Raw genomic sequence first — 25,338 nt, forward strand, 5'->3', positions numbered from 1 at the left:
ATAGCACTTACCTAGTAGGGTAGTTGTCAGTATTACATTAATTAATACAAATAAAGCCATTACAATGGTACCTGGAACACAGCAAGTACTCTATATGATATTCCTTATTTTGCTGTTCCAATAGTGCTCCCTATTTTGTAGGTAAAGGAAGAAAAGCAGAGCTATTAAGGAACCCATTCAAGTACATACAAACACACAGATGCTAAGGAATAGAGCCAGGTTCCAATCCAGGCCTTCTGATTCCAGAGCCAATACTCGCTCTCACCGACACTGTCCAGTAGAACTTTCTGCAATGATGCAAAAGTTCTACATCTGCGTTACCCAAGAGGGTAGGTACCAGTCACATGGGGCTACTGAATACTTGAAATGTGGGTAGTGCCATTGAGAAATGGAATTGTTTTATTTATTCATAATTAATTCAATTTAATTTACAGCCATATGTGGCTAGAGGTTTCTGTATTGGACAGCTCACCTCTTCACTACCTTATTCATTCTGTGGCCCTTATACCTCGGCTCAGTGACTGATGCAGGGTAGGCATTTCGTGTTACTCTCTAGGATATAAATCCTTATTCCTACCTATCTGAGGTTACTGCCATCACAAGTCGGTCTTCAATAAAAGGTTATTCTGTGAAAACGAACCCATAAATGTTTGTAGGAAGAATGAATAATTAAATGCATGAACCTGTCACCTCCAGCTAGGTTGAGAAATGACTTCATATGAAGCAGGGTGGATCTCTTGGTCTCCCCTCCTTTGTCACGATGCAGGCACCCCTTCTCCAGCCTGCAACACTCTTTTATCTGCTCTTCAGGAGAGATCAGTGGGCCAAAATCAAAGGCTATGAAGGTCCTTAATCATCCATCACCTGGGGTCTACCTGGGCACACATCTTAGTGTCTGAAAGATAATTTGAAACCTATTGATCTCTCATTTTGATTTTGGCAGTCACATTCCCCATGTGTCCAGGGAAATTTCAAGAACCACTTAAAACAGATCCCACTGTGGGACCTGAAGAATTAAGATGCTTTGCTATGAAGTCAGACATGTCTGTGAATCTTTTTTTTTTTTTTTTTTTGAGACGGAGTCTCGCTCTGTTGCCCAGGCTGGAGTGCAGTGGCCGGATCTCGGCTCACTGCAAGCTCCGCCTCCCGGATTTACGCCATTCTCCTGCCTCAGCCTCCCGAGTAGCTGGGACTACAGGCACCCGCCACCTCGCCCAGCTAGTTTTTTGTATTTTTTAGTAGAGACGGGGTTTCACCGTGTTAGCCAGGATGGTCTCGATCCCCTGACCTCATGATCCGCCCACCTCGGCCTCCCAAAGTGCTGGGATTACAGGCTTGAGCCACCGCGCCCGGCCCATGTCTGTGAATCTTGATTCTGTCCTTTCTAGCTCTAATTTGAGTCGCTTGGATGCTCTAAAACCCTAGTTTCCTCATCTCTAAAATGGGAACAGTTGTGTCCTTTTCCAAAGGATTGAAAGAAATATTGTGCCTAAAGAGCTTAGCATACTACAAAGTAACTTGTCTGTGCTCATGAAAGAATGTTCCACCTCTCCTCTCAAGGCTAGAGTTAGCGAAGCTGCTTCCTTTAATTGACCTGTCACTAACTGATCCTTCCTTTCAATGTTTTTCCCTTAAAGGGGTTCTACAGGCATCCTCCCAGAGAAGAAGTATATTCAAAGGGTAAGCATGAAGCTGAACCTGACCCCACATCCTTGCATAAGTTTTGCAAATGGAAAGTGCTATTTCAAGGACATGTTTTGGATAATCAACATCACCACCAAAAAACATTTAAGTGCACATTTTCAAGTGGTGGTGAAGGAAGCATACGGGACAACACAATTACTGCCCTCCAGGCACACTTCAAAGAACCACTTAGACACAATCTGTTCTCTCTAGAAAACTGCCAAATCCAATAATTTTCTCAGCCCTTGCCCCTCTACAGTATTTGATTCTTCTTCAAACTTTAAACCCTTCTCCTTCCGTGAATTCAAAGGCACTGCTCACTCCTGGTTTTCTTCCTACTTCCAGAAACATTCTTCTTCTCTCTCCTTTGCTGGCTCCTGTATGTCTCTGTTCTGTCGCTTACTGGCTGTGCGACCTCCGAAAACTTCCTTAACTCTCCTCAACCTTCACATGATCTGTAAAGTTGGGTTAGTGATACCTACCTTACATGGTTAGTCTGAAAATTATCTAGGAGAAATAGAAAAGTCACATTTCCAACTGGATGGAAACCCATCTCCCAACAAACATTTTGATCTAATAAATATAATTCAAAAATCTTAAATAATTTCTGCACTTCTAATTAAATTCCTGAGTGTCAAAATCAAACTAAGAACTCAAAACGAAAGCAGGATCTGACTCAATAATGACCCATGGTGTTTTGGGAAAGACACATATGTTCTGGGAACTGATGGGTGAGTTATACTACCTACATAAGGAAAAGAACTTATCTTTATGCCTTATGCGGTTAACAGCTGGAAATGAGCCCAATATACAAAGTTTGAAGTGTTATCTGATACATGATATGGGGTCCTTGCAATATGTTGGCCACTATCTGAGCAGGCAGCAACACACTGTCTTCTGATCAGTGCCTTGGATTAGGGTGCAGGGGTTGGGGGTAGCATAGGAATTGACACACAAAAGAAAATAAAACCCCAGGCTTTTATATGAGTTTGAACTCACAAAATCTGCAAAATAGATGCAGGAATTCCTAGTAAATAAATACATATAAAACCGTCTCTGTCCATTGATACTTCTACAGCTCAAGCAGAAGCAAAAAACAAAACCCACCACCACTACCACCTGTGGGGGATATTTTACAATCCAGGGCGCCTTATAATAAAGCAGCATAGACAGGTCCATGTGCAAATGGGCTAATATTTAAAACACGCATAGCCACACACACACACACACACGCACACACACGCACACACGTATACCCACACAAAAATAAGTACCATGAGGCTTAGAATTAATGAACAAATAGAGGCTAGAATATTACAATTAGATAGCACAGTAATACACTTAGCACAGTGCTTGATATAGATTAGGTACTTAATAGCTTCTATTCCCACTCTCTTTTCTTCTATACCCTAAATATTGGTTCTAGGATTCTGTCCTTGTCTTTTTGTTGGTTTGGGACATTTATTTTTAATTTTGTTATTTTTTTTCATTCATTCATTCATTCATTTAGCAGGTGAATGCATGACCAGAGCTAAGCTTTAGGAAGACTGTACTTTATGCTACTACCATACTGAATTGTTCATCATTGAAAAAAAAAAAAAATTTTTGGAGGACCAGGGGCCAAGTAAAAGGCAGGTAGTCACAGAGAAAGGAAATTCATCTGTCCATCACAAGAGGGTGGCCATATGAAAATTTCTGGGATAAAATAATCACAGGAGAAGAAGCTAGTGGGATGGAGTGGAGAAATCACTTTGGAATCTGAGTCCCACTTGTGGACTAATGGGCTGGACCACAATGATCCCAGAGTAAAGGATCATAAAGCATTCTTCTAAACTTTCTGTGTGTGCCTGAATGGCCAAGGGTGGCCCCATGGGGAATAAACTCTTCTGCCTCACCTTTATGTGGCAGGGGTGTAGATCAGGGTTTTCAGAAGTGGTCCTGTGGAGCAAGAGATGCTCATCGTACCTAAGGGTAAAGGAACAGGTATTAAGGACATCTATTTGAAGTTGTGCAGGGAAGTGGGGAGGACTTGCTTATGGATTTCAGAGCACAGAACAGTATTTGAACAAGGTAGTGAATAAGGGGAAACTATTTCCAACAGGCAGAAATTTAGATGAAGCAGATTTTATTTTAATGTCATTTTAGCTAATAACTAGAGTTTTCTAAAACTGGCAGTGTCTGCTTTCTGAGTAATTGAGCTCTGTCAATGTAAAGTATGTAAATCAAAACTACATGGCAGCTAGTTAGAGCCAATATGTAAATGGCTTCAGGGTTGGACCTGTCTAGCTCAAAGATTCTATACAAACCAGTTAAGAAAAAGTAGAGGTTAAAAGCAGCAGCAAAAACGACTAAAAATACTTTACCAATGAGAGTATATAAAATACATTTTATATCTAGAAGTATTAGTAAAAACAAAAAAGGGATGGTTTTAGAATAAATGATATATTTTTTCTCTCTTCCATTTTTACAACAGAGCATGAGGGCATGCATCTACACCAGCAATAGGAAGGTTTGCCACCAAGTGACACTGACACTGCTGAAATGCTGAAAATGTCACCGTTCACACATCGTCATAACTTCCCCCTTTGTGTATGCTTTCATGATAAAGACAAAGACCTGGATCATCTGAGTATTCCTGTCTCTAATTCTGTAATTAGAGAATATGGGCCTTGACGAATTGCAAATGGAGTCAGAACCCCAGCTTGTGACTTAACGAGTAAAGATAGGGCAGTCACAGATGTCCACACTTCATATTAATCAAGGGCCAATGATTCTCCACTGGGAAACTGTCCTCAGTTACGTACAGTCCCATTAGCCAACTATTACCCAGCCAGCCTCCTCTGCCTGAGACCTCTGGCCTTTCTAGTTCTGAATCTGAACAACTAGGGATTAACGAGATAGAAGGTTCAAAGAATCTTAGCAGATGTCTTCAGTCCAGAGAAAGCAACCCCTGAAGTCTTGGAAAAGTTAAAATTCAAAGTAGCAAAGAAGAAGAGATACAAAAAAATAACTGCCCTGAAGGAGAAGGAATTCTGAGTTGGGTTAACCAATTCAGAAGCCAAATCATATGAAAATTGATGTCCTCTGCTCAGCTGTGAGGCCTGGAGGAGAATTCTGCAGAGCTGGTTTATGACAAGCAGAGGTCTCCCAACAAAACAGTGCTTAGCACATCTGTATAATTTCTCCTGCTTGATTCTCACAGCACACCTGTCATCTTTTCATCATTATTCTCAATGTACAGAAAATGAGGTAGGTTCAGAGAGGTTAAGTCATCCATCCCACATAACACACCTGGCAAAAAGAGAATAAGGGAATTAAATCCAGGCCTTTTGAAGCTAAGCCCAACTCTCTTTCCAGAGCCTTGCACTGTCTCTTTCAAGGAAGTTTACTTTCAACTGTGAAGAAACTATGAGATTTCCACCAAATTATACGTTCTTCCCAACGGAACCTCTTTGTTCATAACTGATCTGTCATTGGGTATGTATTGAGCACCTAACAAACACCTGGAAGGTTCCTTTCACTGGTTTAGTCCCCCTCAGCCTCCAATATTCAGCACTCTGCCTTTCCCATTCTCTACAGTCTACAGAGGCTGTTTCCTGATGATCATCTCGAACTTCCCTGGGTCCCTAAGGTTCCAATAGCACCATCTGTGATTAACAGTTCATTACTTTTTCCATCCCACCAGATTGAGACACTTCACTGATTCATCATTATATCCACACAAGCATTGTGTACAATTATTTAAATCCATCAAGTCCTCAGTAAAGATTTGCTGAATGAAAAAGGAGGCTCTGGCACGAGAAAATTAGCCATGTTACAGAGCTAAGATAAACACATGACACAGACATTGAAGAAGAGATCTGTAAGTGCTTAACCATGAGTCCCAGATTCTAAAGGCTGTAGAGATAATCCCCAAGGATGGACCCTAAGAAAACAAAAAGCACACACATGCATCACCCTCAATCTCTAATGTACCTTCCTCTTCTCCCAAGACTGCAAGCATCTACAATGGGCTTTTTCCTACGACTGTAACAGCAGAGGATTAGAGTCAGGGTATTGCCTGACCTGGACTTGACTTCCTAGATGGAATCAGATTATTGATGGAAATGTCAAGTCTCAAAACAAGAGAAACACAATCAGAAATATTCATGTCTAAAGTTATGACACAAATTAGGGGTTCATATGAAATTGATGAAAGGCAAAACTGAAGATTTCCTTTAGGTTTTCAATGGTTAGTTCATATGAAAGAAATTATCTACTCAAATAGCCTTTGTTACTTTAATATAGACAGTTCCCAACCTCCATGTGAACTGTGTTAAAAGAAATAGCTTCCTGTCTACATAATAAAGCATAAATTTCCCAGATTAGCACCCAAATACCTCACTCTCTAACCACAGAATAACTTTCTGATCACATTTCCTATTATTCCCCATCACTTCCCCTATTATTCCTCTTGCTCATCTTAGCTATAGCCCCCTTTCTCCACCTTCACAAGTTTATTTGGGCTGTTTGCACTATCTAGAATATCCTCTCCATGTGCAAATCTCACACCTCTTCCGGGGATCATCGAAAAAATAAATGCCACTCTTCTCATCATCCACACATCCCCGCTGGATCTCCCTCCACTGAACTCTTGAGATGCTAACTTTCCCTCTTCAGTGACATGTGAGGGCAGAAGTTTGTACTTGCTTGACATTTGAAGTCACATTTTGATAGTAAATATTTTTTTCTATTATTAATTCTTATCTCTGAAAATCCCTCTAATGGTTTCAAAATGCGTTCTCACACATTAAGTAATTTTCATACTTCTCAGAAACTGTAAAATAATACCATTTTCCAGATTAAAGTTACAATATTTGTACTCATTCACAAATGACCAGAATATAGCCCATCTTGATCAATGTTCCATGGGCCCTTGAGTGTATGCTCTACTTGTGTTAGATGAAGTGCTCTAGAGATGTCAATAAAGTTAGTTGGTTGAGTTCTTACTGATTTTTCTGTTTGTTCCATGTACTGGCAACAAAAGCATCAGACATTTTTTAAAATGTCATTTAAAAAGTCAAGTTTATGCAATGTTTAGGAATAAATCTGATTAAAAAGAGGTGCAAGATCTATAAGCTAAAAAGTATAAAACATCACTGAGTCAAATTAAAAGGAAATCAAAACAAATAAAGAGATGGCTGTGTCCACAAATCAGAAGATCAATATGTTTCAAAGGCCAATTCTCCTCAAATTAGTCTATTGGACTTTATGCAATCCCAATCAAAATTCCAAAAGCCATTTTTTGGAGGTAGGGGGTAGAAATAAACAAATTGATTCTCAAACTCTTAGGAAAATGTGAAGTACCACAGTGACCAAGAAATCCAGATAATGTAGTACTGGTGTCAAGATAAGCAAATAGATCAATGGAACAGAATAGAATCCAGACATAGATCCACACATATATGGTCAATTAATTTTTGACAAAACTGTAGAGGCGATTCAATGGAGAAAAAATAGTCTTTTCCATAAACGGTGTTAGAACAATTTGGTAACCATATGCAATAATCATAAACTTTGATATATACCTTGTACCATACAAAAATGTAACTCAAAATTGATTATTGGTCTAAACATAAAACTTAAAACTATAATAGCATCTAGTAAAAGGCAAAAGAAAAAGATAATTGTAACACTGACTTAGGCAAATATTTCTTAGATATGACTCAAAAAATACGATCCAAAAAATTGATAAATTTTACTTCATCAAAACTGTGAACTTCTCTTCACTGAGAGACACTGTCAAGAAAATTAAAAGATAAGCTACAATATGGGAGACAGTACTGTAAATCACGCATTTGAAAAAGGACTTTTATCCAGAATATAGAAACACTCTCAATACTCAATAGTAAGAATACAAGTTGCCCATTTTAAAATGGGTAAAAACCATAGAAAATATATAGATAGAAAATAAGTGCATGAAAAGATGTTCAACATCCTTAGTCACTAAAAGGATGGAAATTATAACCACAATGAGATACCAACACACATCTACTAGAACAGCTAAAATTGGCTGGGTATGGTGGCTCACGCCTGTAACCCTAGTACTTTGGGAGGCCGAGGCATGCAGATCACGAAGTCAGGAGTTCGAGACCAGCCTGACCAACATGGTGAAACTCCGTCTCTATTAAAAATACAAAAATTAGCCGGGCGTGGTGGCACGCGCCTGTAATCCCAGCAACTCAGGAGGCCGAGGCAGGAGAATTGCTTGAACCCGGGAGGCAAAGGTTACAGTAAGCCGAGATCATGCCACTGTACTCCAGCCTGGATGACAGAGCAAGACTCCATCTCAAAAAAAAAAAAAAAAAAAAAGAAAGAAAAAGAAAAGCTAAAATTAAAAAGACTGGCTATTCCAAGTGTTACTAAGAACATAAAGCAACTGTAAATCTCATGAATTGTTAGTGGAAATGAAAAGTAGAACAAATACTCTGGGAAACAGTTTGACATTTTCTTAAAAATTTGAAACTACCCCTATCATATGATCCAGCCATTCCACTACTATTTGCCCAAGAGAAATGTTCATAAACACACTCATACATGAATTCTCATTGCAACTTTATTTTCCTAGGTTCAATCCAAATGCCCATTAACATGTGGATGGATAAACTAATTGTGCTGTGTCCACATAATAAAATATTATCAGGGAAACAATGAAAGAGGAAACTGTTGAAACATATAACATAGATGAATCACAAAATAATTATAAGAGAAACAGGCCATGCAAAAAAGGGTTCATACTTTATGATTCCATTTATAAGAAATTCTAGAGAATGCAAACTAATCTCTACTGCTATAAAGAGTATCACCAATTGTGAATACAGTGAGGGGATGAAAAAGGCTGGAAGAAAAGAATTACAAAAGGAGCACAAGGAAACTTTTGAAGGTGATGGATTTGCTCATATTCTCGACTGTAGTGATGACTGCATGGGTGTATTCATATCAAAATTGTATCAAGTTTATATATTTTAATTTGTGTAGTTACTGAATGTCAATTATACCTCAATAAAGTTGTTTAAAGAATCTGAAGGCAACTCATAGAGCGACCCTAGTTTTATGTTAAATAATGTTTATGAGGATCCAAAAAGATTTCACTCTCAGTGAACACCTTAACTCTTCAATACAGAAATCATATCAAACATTTTTGAAGATAGGTCAGACCTCCTCCCTAATACATACTCTAACCATCTGTGCTTCTATTTTACAGCATTTATTGTAATTGCCATCAGTTACCTATTTGATCAGCAGTTCTCTCTTTATGATAGCAAAGATGGTAACAAAATCCATTATTGCATCTCTAGGTCTTGATACATGGTAAGTGCTCAATAAGTATTTGTTGAATATCATGTACTTCACTTGGTATCTGGGTATAGAGACTAGGGTATTGATACTCTCAATGACACGTGCCAGAAGGGAACAGATGATTTTTGCTGTCTCTGCTTCTTTTCTTCATTTTCCTTTTTACCAGTATTCACTATGAGAAAATTTCTTTGAGATTTACAAATGGATATTTGTTAGAATTTGTTAGACTCTGCTATTGAATAGCAAGCTACTTTGGAGTAAAAAAGACAAATGTTGGGGCATATTTTTCAGTATTTTTAATGATTAAGTCATGATACCTGTAATGGAGATTAAATGAGCTTTTTACCTGATTATTAAACTGGCATTTTCAGCATCAAAAAACGGGAAAGACTTTGTGTAAACCTAAGGGTAGGTAGATTATATCAAGAGTAATGATCTACTAATGAAATCTTAAAGATCCCTTCAGGGACTGAAGTCGCTGGGCTAGAAGGTTCAAGAGACCATCTATGCCTGAGATAGACTCAAGGGAGAGTGGATTTCCCAGCCACCTTTCAGCATTTCAGTTATGAAAACATTCATGCCCAATATTGACATGATCATATTTGAAGAAATAAAAGTTAACATATCTTTTTTTCCCTCATTCATTCCCTAGCTGCCTATTATAAAGCTTCTAGATTACAACCCTGGTATCTCTACCAAACACTTCAAATTAAAAAGTCTCCATTTTAAAAAGTCTGTTTCAATAACTTACTCAGACAGCTACTGGTAGAACCTGCCTCCAGCACTGAGAGCAGCCAAGGGAGGCATGGGGAAAAAATGTCAGAGAAGCAACTACAGGGAAGAGCAACCACAAATGAAGGTCATTATCCCCTCTACAGTGCACCTTGGCAACAGGGCCGACCAGACGCTCCCCTCTTCCACTAAGTGCATTTGGGAAACAAGCATCTCCTTTGTCAGGAAGGAAGTGTGCCACGAGCAGGCACAGCCATTGGCCTTAGATATTTTTGTAGGCAATCAGACCATCAGATCTATAATGTCCTTTGATTCTTGTCATGGTCAGCGTTATCAGGCACCCCCTCCCCTGTGACTTCTAGGCAGTCACAAATTCTATTTTCAAATCACTTGATAATTTTTCCCTTTCTTTTCAACCCCACAATTAAAAACTTTATACAGGTTCTCTTTAACTCTCACCCATGTCTTTAAATGTGCTAAACATTGAACGGGGGAAAAAAATATACCTAATATACGTAAAACCATGAAATAAAAAAGGTTTTAAGAAAATCGCTTCTTCCTAGATTTTCTTAAAAACCTAGATTAGTTAGGGTTTCATAGGTAGTCTTTCTAGGCTGAGCTTTCTCCAGAAAGTTCTGTTTTCTTTGAGTTTTGAAAGATGAGCAGGACTCAGGACTAGCTAAATGAAGAGAGGGAAGAAAAGGACTCCAAGAAGAAAGCACATGTGCCGGGGCATTTTGGTGTGAAATAGGAAGACACATTCCCTGTTGCATGAGTGAATGGAGTGCTTAAAAAGAGGAGGTAGGAAGTTAGGATGCATGTTAAAAGACTTCATGTGCTGAGCAAAAGGCTTTTACTTTATCCTCCAAGCTGAGGGGAAGCCAATGATAAACTTTAGGAAGATCTGCAACACATTTGGGTCAACCAAACTTTCTGTAACTTCTGGCCCATCTGAGATCTGGTGACATTTTCAAATGCAAAGAGAGAACAAAAACAAAATGCCAAAACTGAAACAAAACACATCTAGTTTATACAAGCAAATAGCCATGGTTTTAAAATACAAGCTTCCATCTGAGACTTCTTTTACACTCTGACCCCTCAACGTTCTTCCCAGTGACCTTCATGGTCTGGGCACCATATTTTTTCTTGTGTCCTCCATGATTTCCTAACCTTGTCCAGGGTCAAGGCCAAAGACCAGCTTGGAAACTTCCTGACCATGCTCAGGGCCTCTCAAATGGATCTGGTTTCCATGTCAGGAATAAGCCCCACCCCCTGCTCCCTCCCCAACACTCCACTGTCAATTTTCATGGTAGTTGGTTCCATCCATATGTCTCAGGAACATCTCATGCTACACAGCAGGAAAAGACTTCTACTGTCCCCTCACACAGGGCAACAGGGACACAAAGGGCAGTAAGACTTTCATTACTCAGCAACCTTGACATGCATATGTCTTATGGGCTGACGTGCCTCCCTGTAAATCCACAGGTTGATGTCCTAACCCCCAGTACCTCACAATATTACTGTATTTGGAGACTGGGTCTTTAAAGAGGTAAATAAGTTAAGGTGGGCAGATCACAAGGTCAGGAGTTCGAGACCAGCCTGGCCAATATGGTGAAACCTCATCTCTACTAAAAATACAAAATTAGTCTGTAGTCTCAGCCACTCAGGAGGCTGAGGCAGAAGAATTGCTTGAACCCAGGAGGCGGAGGTTGCAGTGAGCCGAGATCATACCACTGCACTCAAGCCTGAGCAACAGAGTGAGGCTCTGTCTCAAAAAAAAAAAAAAACGGAAGAGGAAATCAGAACATAGAAAGACAAAGATAGAGGAAAGAGCACATGAAGATGCAGGGAGAAGCTGGTCATGCTCAAGCGAAAGACGGAGGCTTCAGAAGAAATCAACCCTACCGACACCTTGATCTCAGACCTCTAGCCTCCAGAACCATGAGGCCATATATTTCTATTGTTTAAGCCACTCAGTCTGTGGTACTTTGCTATAGCACCCCAAACAAACTGCTAGAGTATGTAAACAATATAGAGAATATTTTTTTTTCCACCTCCAAGGAGAAACTCTTCTTATTTCAAGACTACAGGGATCAATGGAAACAGGAGTCAAAAGTATGTCCTGGATATGCCGTATCTGGGTATGTGGATGCCTGGGCTTTCAAGAAGCTGATGGAGACAAGCAGTTGATTTTGCTTGCTCTGGGACAGGAGGTCCAGTGAAGCCAAGGGAAGGGCTGGTAAGTGTATTAATTTCCTATTGTTGCTGTAACAAATTTCCACTAACTTAGTGGTTAAGAAAACAGATTTATTCTAGAATAGCTCTGGAAGTGAGAAGTCCGAAATGAGGCTTATGAGGTTAAAATCAAGGAAGCCAGACTGCATTCGTTCTGGAGGCTCCAGGGGAAAAACCATTTGCTTGCCTTTTCCAGCCAATCCTCATCTTCAAAGAGCTTGGAGCAACCTCTGCTTCCATGTAACATCTTTTTGTGACTCCAACCCTCCTGCCTCCCTCTTCAAAGAACCCTTATGACTATACTGGGTCCCTCAAGATAATCTGGGATAATTTCTCCATCTCAGGATCTTTAATTTAATCACATCTATAAAGTCCCTTTTTCCCTAGAGTAACATATTCACAGGTGTCCCAGGTGGACAGCCTGGGGAGTGGGAGGGGTTCAGGAGAGATTAGGAATATAGAAATGTCAAAGGGTAATTTCTGGGTGGAAACCTAGGTTTTGTGATTCCCATCCTTGACCTCACAAATCTTCCACTACCACCACCAAAATCACAAAATATTTGGCACAACTGGTTAGAGTCTCCCCAGGAGCAGGCCCCAAGACAAGGACTAGAGTGTAAGTAGTTTATTTTGGAGATGAAAAATTAAAATCCATTGGTATTAATGTAGAGAATTACCCAAGTAAGAGAAGGCAGTCTATATGTAGTGTTATGAAGTCAGCTAACTTTGTAGGCAACTAGAGTGTCATTCCACTGGGAAATTCTAGATTAAAAGTATTAGACACATGTCTCAGAGTTACCACACATGAGAGTGAGAGAGCTGAGGTATCTATACACCAAATTTTTCTATCTTTGGCTAAGGGCTGCTCCTAATTCCCAGGTACTTCCATAGCTTCCTGCACAGAGGGGTGGAGTAGCCTCCAGAGGCTTCAGAGAAAGCCCTCAGGCAAAGAAATGCAAATATTGGCAGTCAGAACACACTAGAATGGAAATATCTAGTGGGTATAGGCAAGACATCAATAGTGTCTGCTAACATGGGATTTCTCACAGATATCAGTGACATGGCTAAGTTTTGCCTCCTTGTTGAAGTGAGCTGAAATAACATAAATATGAGGCAACAGCTGACATCTGCATTACACAGAGAAGAAACATCAGGGGAACCTCAGCTTCTATATTTGCCTTATACTTTATGCCTACAGAACTGCCACTACTACAGCCCATTCTGCCTCCTCTTCCACGGGAAATCGTCCTTTATCTCCTTGCTCTCTGGCCTCAGTTCGGGGCTTCTGTGGAGTCCCCATCCACAGCATTTCCCCGGTCTGAAGCCAGTTTCCTCCCCTATCCCACTCACATCACATTCTGCTTAGACAGAACATCAATCTGCATTGCTACACATCTCTATTGCTCTTTTGAGTAGATGAAAATACACAGGATAGCATTTCTCTCCACCTACTACTTCCTCCCTTGATTAAAAACGAAATTACAAAAGAAGAATTCCAGAGTGTTATTTTCTCCTTACATTCCACTCCTAGTCCTCTGCCAGGCCCTTCCACTCCATTCCCAGCCATAAATCAGATAGTTCTGAAATTTCTACTCCCAAATTCACAAGGACAATATGCACATGGGTACTTTTAAGTAAGAAGTCAATGTTCTAAAATTAATTTTCTCCTCTCACATTAAACCTGCCATTCTTTTGCATAATCTGAGTGATAAATGCAGAGTCAGACTTCGTCTTCCTGACATTAATACCCATCAGTACTTCAAATGCAAACAATTGTGACATTCGACTTTATAAAAATTACCAAGTGCACAAACTCCGTTTAATTAAATCATTTAAAAGTTGCTTTTGTTACATTTAATGAATGATATATTATACTGCAATGAAACATGCAGCAATACAAATACTTCACAATGCTTCCAATTAAGACTCACTTCACTTATGCCAATTGACAACACAAGTGTTCCACACTTCATTCAGTTTGTGCATTTTAAATGAACTGGTTAGTGAGAAGGGTGCTTCTTTGCTAATGAGTTTTGTAATCAAGGCATCTATTTTAATTTCAAATTGGCTAGATTGGGGGAAATTGCTAGACTAAATGACTGGTACTAATTAGGATTATAAAAATATTCATCATGCCATGGAATTAACACGGGGGTCTGATTTTCCTACATTTGCATATTGCTTGAGTTTTGGGGAAAAAATCTCGACAAATTGTCTTCTCTTTAGCAAATTGAACAAACACTATATCTGTTTTAGTCCCTTTTTTCATTTAAAGCATAATACATATTCATGATTTGTAAATGAAGTTAAATGATTTCAACTTCTCTCTTCATTACCATATTAAAGATGTTGTCTCCATAAGCTTCCTTTAAAAATTTCAGATCATAGTATTACCTATTTACATGACAAACACCTTGGTTTAATCTATACATTAACTCAAAGATTTGAATTAATGGGAAAAGCGAGCAAAACTGGACAAAATCCCCTTAAAACACAACTGCCTTGTTGTTGTTTATTTTTTGCTTGAGGCAGAATTAATTAGTCCAATGTCTTATCATCAGCAAGCAGTCTGATGGCTTCTACCCTCAAAATCCCACTCCAGAAACTGCCATCAGCTGAGAAATATGCCACAAGAACCACTGGACTCATTTGAAGGTTTGGTTTCCACATGGCTGATTTTGTTGTCTTACTCTATTATGCTCTCTGGAGCTGGGGTTCAGTGTAAAAGTGGCCCATATGCAGTTCTGTCTCAAGGCAAGGGAGAGCCCACCTATCAACCAGGAAGAGTGGGGTGTGGTGGCTGTACCTCAGCCAGGTCTAGGATAGAGAGCAGGCCAGTCCCCTCACTGGCTGTGTGACCTTGAGCAAGTTAGAATGCCCTTCAAGAGTCATATGCTCATCTGCAACTTGGAAATAATATCTACCTGGCAGCTGCTTATGAAAATTCAACATAATCACATATATGAGAGCATTTGTCAGTGCCACACATGGGAGGGAGGTACTTTAGGACATGTATCTCTATTTCCAAGGAGCAGCTATACATATAACCCTGAGTAAAGTAACATGGGGCATGTTAAGAGTTCCTAGGCTCAAAGCTCAATGCATTAGAATTGTCTACACCCCTTGGCTCCAGAAGCATTTGTTTCCATTACAGCTGTCAAGGCAAATAAGCAAATACTAATTCAATTTTGGGATGGAGCCGGAAAATTCATCTGAAAAACTACCAGAATAAATCACTTCCTTAACATCTATCTAGGGTGGGTCCCTTCTAAATCATAAACCCTATATTTGTTGCTGAGTAGTAAATAATATAGATTGAGGTTACATCCAACAAGAGTACACTTTCTGTTAGGAGTAAAAAATATTCCTAGAATTTCAGAGTTCTAAAGAGACGACAGTAAAAATCACGCTGAAGAAAAGAGAAATCTCAGGCTGTGTACTTTAGTTCAGGGAAATTTTCTTCTACAACCTACTCCTTCTTGAAAAGGGATTAAATAATGATTTGAAAGAGTTTTACTAAATCAGCCCTATTCACATCTAAAGCATTTTTTAAGAGCACTGCCTTATAACTAGGATAAACATAAACTATTTATGGCATATTACTTTAAAGAATTTTTAATTATGAAAGCAATGAAAAGCCCCACAAACATAGTTCCATCATCTTAACAGACCTAGCTAGTATTTGGGAATATTTCCTTCCATTCTTTAAAATAATTTTTCTCCTTCATTCCTTTTTTCTTCCTTCCTACATTCATTCTTCCCTTCTTTCATTCCGTCCTTCATTCCTTCCTTTCTTTACCTTACTTTATTTTTTGCATACTTGTATTTAAAAGTATGTCTTAATATATATTATGTATGCAGTGGTATATATTTACATATGTAATATGTAATGTGTACAAGCATACTCCATTTCATTGTACTTCATGGATATTGGGATTTTTACAAATTGAAAGTTTGTGGCAACTGCATCAAGCAAGTCTATCAGCACCATTTTTCCAAGAGTGTGTGCCTACTTTGTGTTTCTACATCACATTTTTGGAATTCTCACAATATTTCAAACTTTTTCATTATTATTATATCTGTTATGATGATCTGTGATCAGTGTTCTTTGATGTTATCATTGTAATTGTTTTAGTGCACCACAAATTACACCTATAGAAATGGTTCTCTTAATCCATAAATGTGTGTGTTCTGACTGCTCCATCTACTGACAATTCTCCTATCTCTCTCCCTGTCTTCAGGCTATCCCTGTCTTCTCTCCCTATTCCCTAAGACACAACAACATTCAAATCAGGCTAATTTATAACCCTACAATGGCTTCTAAGTGTTCATGTGAAACAGTTGCATGTTTCTCACTTTAAATCAAAAGCTAGGAATGATTAAGCTCAGTAAGGAAGGCATGCTGAAAGCCAGGAGGCTGAGAGTGAAGTCTCTTGTGCCAAAAAGCCACATTGTGAATGCAAAGGAAAAGTTTTTGAAGGGAATTTAAAGTCCTACTCCAGTGAACACACAAATGATAAGAAAACTAAACAGCCTTATAGCTGATATAAAGAAAGTTTTAGTGGTCTAGATACAAGATCAAACCAGCCACAACATCCCATTAAGCCAAAGCCTAATCTGGAACAAAGCCCTCTCTTCAATTCTATGAAGGCTGAGAGAGGTGAAGAAGATACAGAAGAAATGTTTGAAGTAGCAGAAGCTGCTTCATGAGGTTGAAGGAAATAAGCCATCTCCACAAAATACAAGTGAAAGGTGAAGCAGCAAGTGCTGATTTAGAAGTTGCAGCAAGTTATCTAGAAGATCTAGCTAAGATCATGGATGATGGCAGATACACTAAACAAGATTTTCAATGAGCAGCCTTCTATTGGAAGACAGTGTCATCTAGGACTTTCACAGCTAGAGAGAAGTCAATGCCTGGCTTCAAAGCTTCAAAGGACAGGAAGACTCAGCCAAGCTAACGCTGCTGATGACTTTAAGTTGAAGTCCATGCTCACTTATGATTTGAAAAATCCTAGGGCCCTTAAAAATTATGCTAAATTTCCTCTGCCTGGACTCTATAAATGGACCAGCAAAGCCTGCATGATAGCACATCTGTTTACAGTACAGTTTACTGAATATTTTAAGCCCATTGTTGAGACCTACTACTAAGAAAAAAAGATTCCTTCCAAAATATTACTGCTTATTAACAATGCACCTGATCATTCAAGAGCTCTGATGGACATTTACAAATAGATTGTTATTTTCACGCCTGCTAACACAATATCCACTGTGCAGACTGTGAATCAAATAGAATTTTCAACTTTCAAGTCTTATTATTTTAAGAAATACATTTCATAAGGCTATAGCTGCCATAGACAGTGATTTCTCTGATGAATCTGGGCAAAGTAAATTGAAAACCTCCTGGAAAGGATTCATCATTCTAGATGCCTTTAAGAAATTCATAGGAGGAGATCAAAATATCAACATGAACAGGAGTTTGAAAGAAGTTGATTCCAACTCTTAAGGATGACTTTGAGAGGTTCAAGACTTCAGTGGGGGAAGTAACTGCAGTAGAAATAGCAAGAGTAGTAGAATTATAAGTGGAGCCTGAAGGAGTGACTGAATTGCTGCAATCTCATGATAAAACTTGAACAGATAAGGAGTTGCTACTGACAGATGAGCCAAGAAAGTGGTTTCTTGAGATGGAATCTACTCTCAGTAAAGATGCTGTAAACATTGTTGAAATGACAAGAAAGAATTTTAAATAGTCCATAAACGTAGTTGATAAAGCAGGGTTTATCAGGGTTTCAGGGTTGGAGAGGATTGACTCCAATTCTGAAAGAAGTTATACTGTGGGTAAAAAACTGTCAAACAGCACTGCACGTTACAGAAAAATCTTTCCTGAAACGGAGAGTCGTCAATGCAGCAAACTTCATTGTTATCTCATTTTAAGAAATCGCCACAGCCACCCCAATCTTCAGCAACCACCACCCTTAGCAGTCACCTATATCAAGGTAAGATCCTCCAGCAGCAAAAAGAGTATAACTTGCTTAAGACTCAGATGATCATTAGCATTTTTTAGCAATAAGGTATTTTTAAGTTGAGGTATGTACATTTTTTCGACATAATGCGATTATACACTTAATAGACTACAGTATAGTATAAAAATAACTTTTATATGCTTTGGGAAACCAAAAAGTTCACGTGACTTGCTTTATTGTGAGATTTGCTTCATTTTGGTGGCCTGGAACTGAACCACAGTATCTCCAAGATATGCCTATATATATTTAATAGGTATTAATATATACCTATGTTGCTACATGATCACTATGGTCACTATTTTAATGGTTGCATAATACCCCAGTAAATGTATATACCATAATTGAAAGTCCCTTAATGTTAGGCAGTGAGTTTCTTTCTAGTTTTTTCCATTATAAATGACCTTGATAAGCATTGTCATGCCTAGAGCTTCATAGGATTATTCCATTGGTATAGTCTCAGAAGTAAGCAACTGAACCATTGGGTCAAGTTATGAATATGTGTATGTTTTCTGATATATATTGCCAAGATATTTTCCAGGAAGGAAAATTCATTTGCACATCCATCAATACTATTTCAAAATATAACACCCAACACTGAGTATTAGGATTATCGTACAGAAAGTAATACATTTTTAAAAATGAAACCTGTTAATTTTAAATGAACATTTTTTCAAATTGTCCTTTTGAATTTTCCAGATTAACTGGGATTACTGAATAAATTTTTGTATTTGGTTTAGTCTAGTTCTCTAATATTAACATTTAAAGTATTTCTTTTTCTCTATTGTTTACCTCACTTGCTACCTTCTAACATTTCTTCAGAGAAATTTATTTTCTATCTGTTGCTTCCCTAGTTTAGCTGTCTGCATGAAATAACCAATGACCTTGACGGATACTGGCTCCACTGAGGGTGGAAGGTAGTGGCTGAAAAAGCACACAAGTAATTCTCAGATGCCAGTGGTGTTTCTTGATCAGGTTGCTGGTTTCATGGGTATGTTCAGTTAATGAAAATTCATCAGACTCATGAGATGTACACTTTTTGGTATGTATGTTACAATCCCATTTTTAAAATTGAAAGAACGACCCTGAGTTTAAACGGCCAGGTGCTGTCAAACCAGGGTGAGTGGTCAAGATATAGGCAGAGAATGGAGGGAGCATAAGTGGCCTGGCCTGGTCATGCAGAAAAGAGCTTAAGGTCATAGGGACTTGCAAAGGAGGGGACAAGCAGAAGAATTCCTGAGTCCATCTGGAAAACCATAAATCTAGGATCTGGATTCAAGCAAAGTGGTCAGCACTAGGGCAGTGTTATTAACACAAAAAATCAGCACGTACATAAAGACAAGGTCAGTCCACAGAGAAAGCAGATGAAAGAACACAGGGAAAGCTGAGGCTACATTACTCCACCTCCTGGACCACCTGTGGCTGGAGCCACCTATCTTCACTAAAACACTGCCACGGCTGAATTTCTGCCATGGGAACATAATTGCTTTGGGAAAGGTACTGTTACCGGCCTGAGTACCCTTCTTAAAACATATACATGCTGTATCTTCCAATAAGTATTTCAGCGAATGTGATTTTCCCTCTAAGAAATGTATCAGGTTACTAAAATGGTAACCAAGAAGGTGAAGAGGAGACCAGAAAGTCTAGGATATCATATAGAAAAAGCATGCTTGGGGCTGGGCGCGGTGCGTGGTTCATGCCTGTAAATTCCAACACTTTGGGAGGCCAAGGAGGGCAGATCACCTGAGGTCAAGAGTTTAAGACCAGCCTGGCTAACATGGCCAAACTTTGTCTCTACATAAAAATACAAAAATTAGCCGGGTGTAGTGGTGGGTGCCTGTAATCCCAGCTACTCAGGAGGTGGAGGTTGCAGTGACCTGAGATCACATCACGACACTCCAGCCTGGGCAACAGAGTGAGACTCCATCTCGGAATATTAAAAAAGAAAAGCAAAAGCATGCTTGGGAAGACATAGGCTATTAGAACCATAGTTTTGCTAAAGGTTGTTCATTTGAACGAATGTTTTGTAGGCAACACTGACATGAATGGAGATCCTTACTGCCCTTCTCTCACTGAATACAAGTTCATAGCTAACATTAAACCAGTTCTGTCATTCAGAACTCAGCTCAAATAGATCCGTGGTAACATTCAAGTATCACAGGGTATCTCTGATTATGGGCCACACCCATTGAGTGGTTGCTCCACCTCCTGGTGTTTCTATGGTGATGGAGATAGCACACCTCTATTGTACTGACACCTGCAAAAGCAGTCGCCACTTGCTGTAGGTAAGCAGAGATAGAGATTTTTCTTTCTCTTAAATTATATATAGATGATTTTTATAAGAATGGAAAAGGACCTAATAAAAATGCAATGTTTTTCTTTAAGTGAAAAGTGTCCTTTAGCCCCACTCCTATTCCTCAGAGGAAAAGCTTCAAAGCTATAGTCATCCCTAGTTAATCCCCGGCAGCTTTATCTCCACCAGGTGAGGAGACAGGAAGCCTGTTTCTGCCAATAGCTACTGAGAAAGTTATCATCACCTACTAATCCTGGAGGATCTCAACACAATTACATTTTTAATCTGAGGGTTTTAAATGAGAATATAAATGAAAGGCACAGTTTCTTTGGATCTGGCATTCCAGAAGTCAAGTTTAACATTTCCTTTTGAGTTTTCAGGCCCTCCACAATCCAGATACACTCCAGCACCTGCCCCAGTTACAGTCCAATTCGCAAAGCCCGCATGGGACAAGCACCTCCTCTGTACTGGGTCCGGTGTTGCCAGCTGCCACGCCTAACACTGCATCAGCTGCTTAGCCAGTCTGTCAATCTGTCAGCTACTATTGAACTTGTCGGGTAGGAGGTGATCAACAAAAATCCTTAGCTGCATGCCCGCTCCCCAACTATTAATACTATAACAGCAACCCTTCATTATGTGTGCCAGTGTTTCAGAAAGTGCTTTTTACATCAAAATGACTGGCAATTCTAGACCACTGTAGCCCAGAAGTGTCTGAAAACAATGGAGTCTGAAATCCCATTGAGTTCATCTCTGATCTCCAAAGCCAGCTGTATTTGTTAAAGGTTCATTTTGCCAAGAACATAAATGGTATTAGAGAGCTTTGCAATCCTACCTCTCACACAGAAAAAAAATAGCTATTTTCAGCTCTCCATCTCCTATAGAAGGCCCCCTGTGCCAGGATGTATGCATCTGTGGATACATGAACATGTACCCATTTTATAAAAAACACTACAGTCTCTTGTCAAAATGAGGAATGTTTAAACATTCAGCTCTGTACAGCAATGAGAACAGCAGCTATATTTCTAGGATTGCATTGTCTTCAAAAACCTATCTCAAAATCTTTCCAAAAGTCTCAGTTTTAATAAGATTATTGAGCCCTCCAGCGAATCTAAATACATCACAGTGTAAGTTGTTTCAGTCATCAGTGAGGAAATAGCCTGATGGAAAAAAAGAGAATCCTACCGCTTAAATAACTGAAAAAGACACAGCCTTCAAAAGTAGTTATAGAGCTTTGGTGCTAAGATGGAGGGAGAAGAGTAGCTTTTCTTTTGTCATTTCCAGTTTGGTCAACCATAACCTATTACTTCCACTGCTTTTTTAAACTTCAAAAATTCTTATAAAATATCTTCAAAGATACCCAAGAATGAATCTCTTGTCTTTATTGAGTCCTTTTAAATTAAAATGCAAGATGGCAGGAGAATCTATAGGACAGAGAAGGAGCTGGCATGGGACATAGGGGGAATGGGGAAGCTCATAAGATGGTCACAATAGAAGGAACTGATCAAATGCCCAAATTAAGCTGATCAGAAATCAGAAAGGACTTTAGTAGACTGGGGTGCATCAGGATTGCAGAGGTATGACCCTCCAGCAGGGTCAAATGGAAAGTACATTTGCCCCCCACCCCTTGGCAGCTTTGGAGGGTTCAGATGATCTTCCCCACACCCAGGCCTTGGCCAGTATCAGGTAGACATGTTTCCCAGTTAACTCACAACCCAGCACCCACATATCACTAGCAGAGCGTGATGCGCATCTCTCGATTTCTAGATGCAATTTTGTTTTATCCAGAAGGTATTTCCTTAATTCTCCAGCAGTGCCTTTACCCAGTGAGATCTACTGGCAAGTCCCCTGTAGCTTTGGGGTAGCATTTGGGAAAGTAAAGCAATTGGATATTGTCCCTTTAAAATAACATTCAATTAGGTCTTTTGTAATACATACAACATAACGAGATAGCCTTACCAACTCTAAAGAAATTGCTAGTGCATTTCATCAAAGGCACAATAATGGAAACATCAATTCACTCCTCACCACAAATATCTCCCTTTGATGCTGCAGTTACCTTAATACTAGCACTTTTCATTTTCTCTAGAAGGAAACAGCTGCCTTCAAGCATGCACATCAGAGAAGGCTCTAGTCTGAAATAACACATTTGTATATCAATCTCAACTACACTTGCATTTTCATTTGCTGCTGCACAGCATCACTCTCCTTGACTCTAAACTGCTAAATTATCCCCAAAATAAAGAAAAACTCTTCTGCAACCTGGATGACTGGGGCTAGGTGTTTTATGCCATCTCTGCTAGTGTTGCCAGGGGTATCATCTGCTTTCACACATCATTTATTTAAAAGAAGAATGGCCAGGCACTGGTTAGAAACTTTATGGGCCTGAAGAACATTCGGCTACTTTACGCAAAAGATGTCAACAAGAAAGAGTACCTAAGGAATAATATATCTAGAAATGTGCAGTGTGATTAGAAAAATCCATCAACACCCACTGCCACATTTTCAAATATTTTTACTAAGAGAAAGAGCAGCCACCAAGTCTGAAAGTATTTTGAATGCATTATATCCACAAGGGTACTTCACGAGCAATGCCCCAGATGTTCTCAGTGCTGTGGAGATGGAGGAAAAGGACACTCTTAGATACACAGGAGACATATTGCATTTGGTGTATCAACCTCTTGTTATGAGAAGTCTGTTGCCTCTAACCTAGCTTGTCTCTGTACAAATAAAAATAAGCTTTAAGAGTTCTGAGCTTCTTATAAATAAATTACCATTCAACCATTTAATGATATCTGAATAATTTACTTTTTTCAACACCATTTCAAAATTTCTGACTATACTAAGCCTCTAAAGTCACAGACTCTCTGACATTTGGCTAAGTCTTTCATACAATATCCACTTGATGCCATGAAAGAAAAGTATTTGCAGTGGCTTTTCCTCTGCAAATGTCATCTGGGTGTCCTTAGGGGATTGCATCAAGCACCTGGCGCCCACCATGAGGCTTGGTTAATGAGACATAGAAAGGTTACGTTGAAATTATTGTTTAAAGGTGCTGACATCACATGAACGCAAGCACACACACACACACAAATTCATAATCACATATTCAAATATACACTGAGCAGCAACTGTTTCGGTATTTAAGAGAGCAGAGTGAAGAAGTTAGTTCAACCAAGGTTGTTCTGTGGATATCCCTATGAGAGACAGTGCTCAGAATTATCTGTTTCCTTTCACTGATTGATTCCACAACATTATTGCATAATAGTTTGGCATCAAGCACTGTAGTAAGATTATGGAGATGTCAGGAAATACAAAGAGGAAATCATCTAAAATCCCTTTTCTTAAGTATAAGTTGATCAAATATAGAGAGCTGCAGAATTTCAGCATTCATCCACTAATTCATCCATCTAATGGATAGACACTGAGGACTGATTACAAGATACAGCTTGTAATCTAGTGAGGAATGCAGATGACCCCAAAAATCTACACAAAATCTCATCTGTGACAAGTGTTCTGAATGAGGGGTGCGTACTGCTATGTAAAAGAATATCAAAAGGGATTTGATTTTGTCAGGGAGTTAGGGCAGGTGTCCTGAGGAAGTGATGCTGGATCTGAGATCTGACGACGACGACGCTTACATTAAAGAAGAAAATTCCAGGCACAGGAAAGGGAGCAAGGGGGACAGGTAGGGCAAGCAACTGAAAGATTCAAGGGGAAAGTGATAACAGTGAGCCAGGAGAGAGAAGGAGGGACCAGACCAGGCAGGGGCTGGTAATATCTATTGGGGACTGTGGTCTTTAGTTTGTGAACAAAGAGGAAATGTGAGAGGGGTTTAAGCAAAGGCATACAATCATTATATTTGGGAAATATTTTTTTCAGGTTGTAGCATTAACATACTGGAGAGACTCTAGCAATCATTCAGATGACAAATGAAACATATTTGAGTGGTGGTGGTAACAGAAAGAAGAGGATGGAATCAAAAGATATTTAGAAGTGGTAACAGAAAGAAATGGATGGAATAAAAAGGTATTAGATCCCATGATTGATCACAGATAGTGGGCTTAGAACAAGGAAATATTAAAGATACTCCCTAGGTTTCTAATTTTGTAATTAAATGGCTAGAGAGAGGGACCACTGGAAGAGAGCCAGCTATGCTGGGGAGAGATCCCCAGTTCATTTCTAGAATACATTGAGTTGAGAGGTTTTGAGGCATACAAGAGACAGACAATGTTATGTACGCAGCTGGATATATGTATTTGGAGCTCAAGAAGGAGGTCTTATTGGGGTCACTAGACTTTTAATGTATTTTTAGAAAATAACAAAATGAACTTCGTTTGAAGCTTCCCTTCTATTACTCAACTAAGAGCAAGGGTATATTCCAATTTCACCAAATCAAGATGGCATGGTATGATGGAATATGCCTAGACGTGGAATCTGATAACATGCACTTAAGTCCTGGCTCCTCAGCTTCTAGCTTGGAGGGTTTGAATAAGCACCTTAGCCTTTCTGTACCTTGGTTTCCTATGTCACTGTAAAATATTATGTATATCCTACTTCTTTAACAGGGTTGTTTTGAATAAGGTCCAATGAGTAAAATTATAAAGAAAGTCATTTTTAAAATGTGAAATATGGTGACTCACGCCTGTAATCCCAGCACTTTGGGAGGCTGAAGTGGGCGGATCACGAGGTCAAGAGATCGAGACCATCCTGGTCAACTTGGTGAAACCCCGTCTCTACTAAAAATAGTAGAATTAGCTGGGTGTGGTGGTGGGCACCTGTAATCCGAGCCACTCAGGGGGCTGAGGCAGGAGAACCGCTTGAACCCAGGAGGCGGAGGTTGCAGTGAGTCCAGATCGCGCCACTGCACTCCAGCCTGATGACAGAGCGAGACTCTGTCTCAAAAATAAAAATAAAAATAAATAAAGAGGCCGGGCGCGGTGGCTCAAGCCTGTAATCCCAGCACTTTGGGAGGCCGAGACGGGTGGATCACGAGGTCAGGAGATCGAGACCATCCTGAGCTACACGGTGAAACCCCGTCTC

At 39.4% G+C, this 25,338-nt stretch overlaps 1 protein-coding gene across 1 annotated transcript in view; it reads right to left on the reverse strand.

Moving 5' to 3' along the window:
* The window catches only part of SORCS3 (sortilin-related VPS10 domain containing receptor 3), a 617,501-nt gene that overhangs the window by 265,550 nt on the left and 326,613 nt on the right, over nt 1-25,338 (reverse strand). The window lies entirely within an intron of this gene.

Source organism: Colobus angolensis, unplaced genomic scaffold, assembly GCF_000951035.1.
Source record: "Colobus angolensis palliatus isolate OR3802 unplaced genomic scaffold, Cang.pa_1.0 Scaffold44, whole genome shotgun sequence".
NCBI lineage: Eukaryota > Metazoa > Chordata > Mammalia > Primates > Cercopithecidae > Colobus > Colobus angolensis.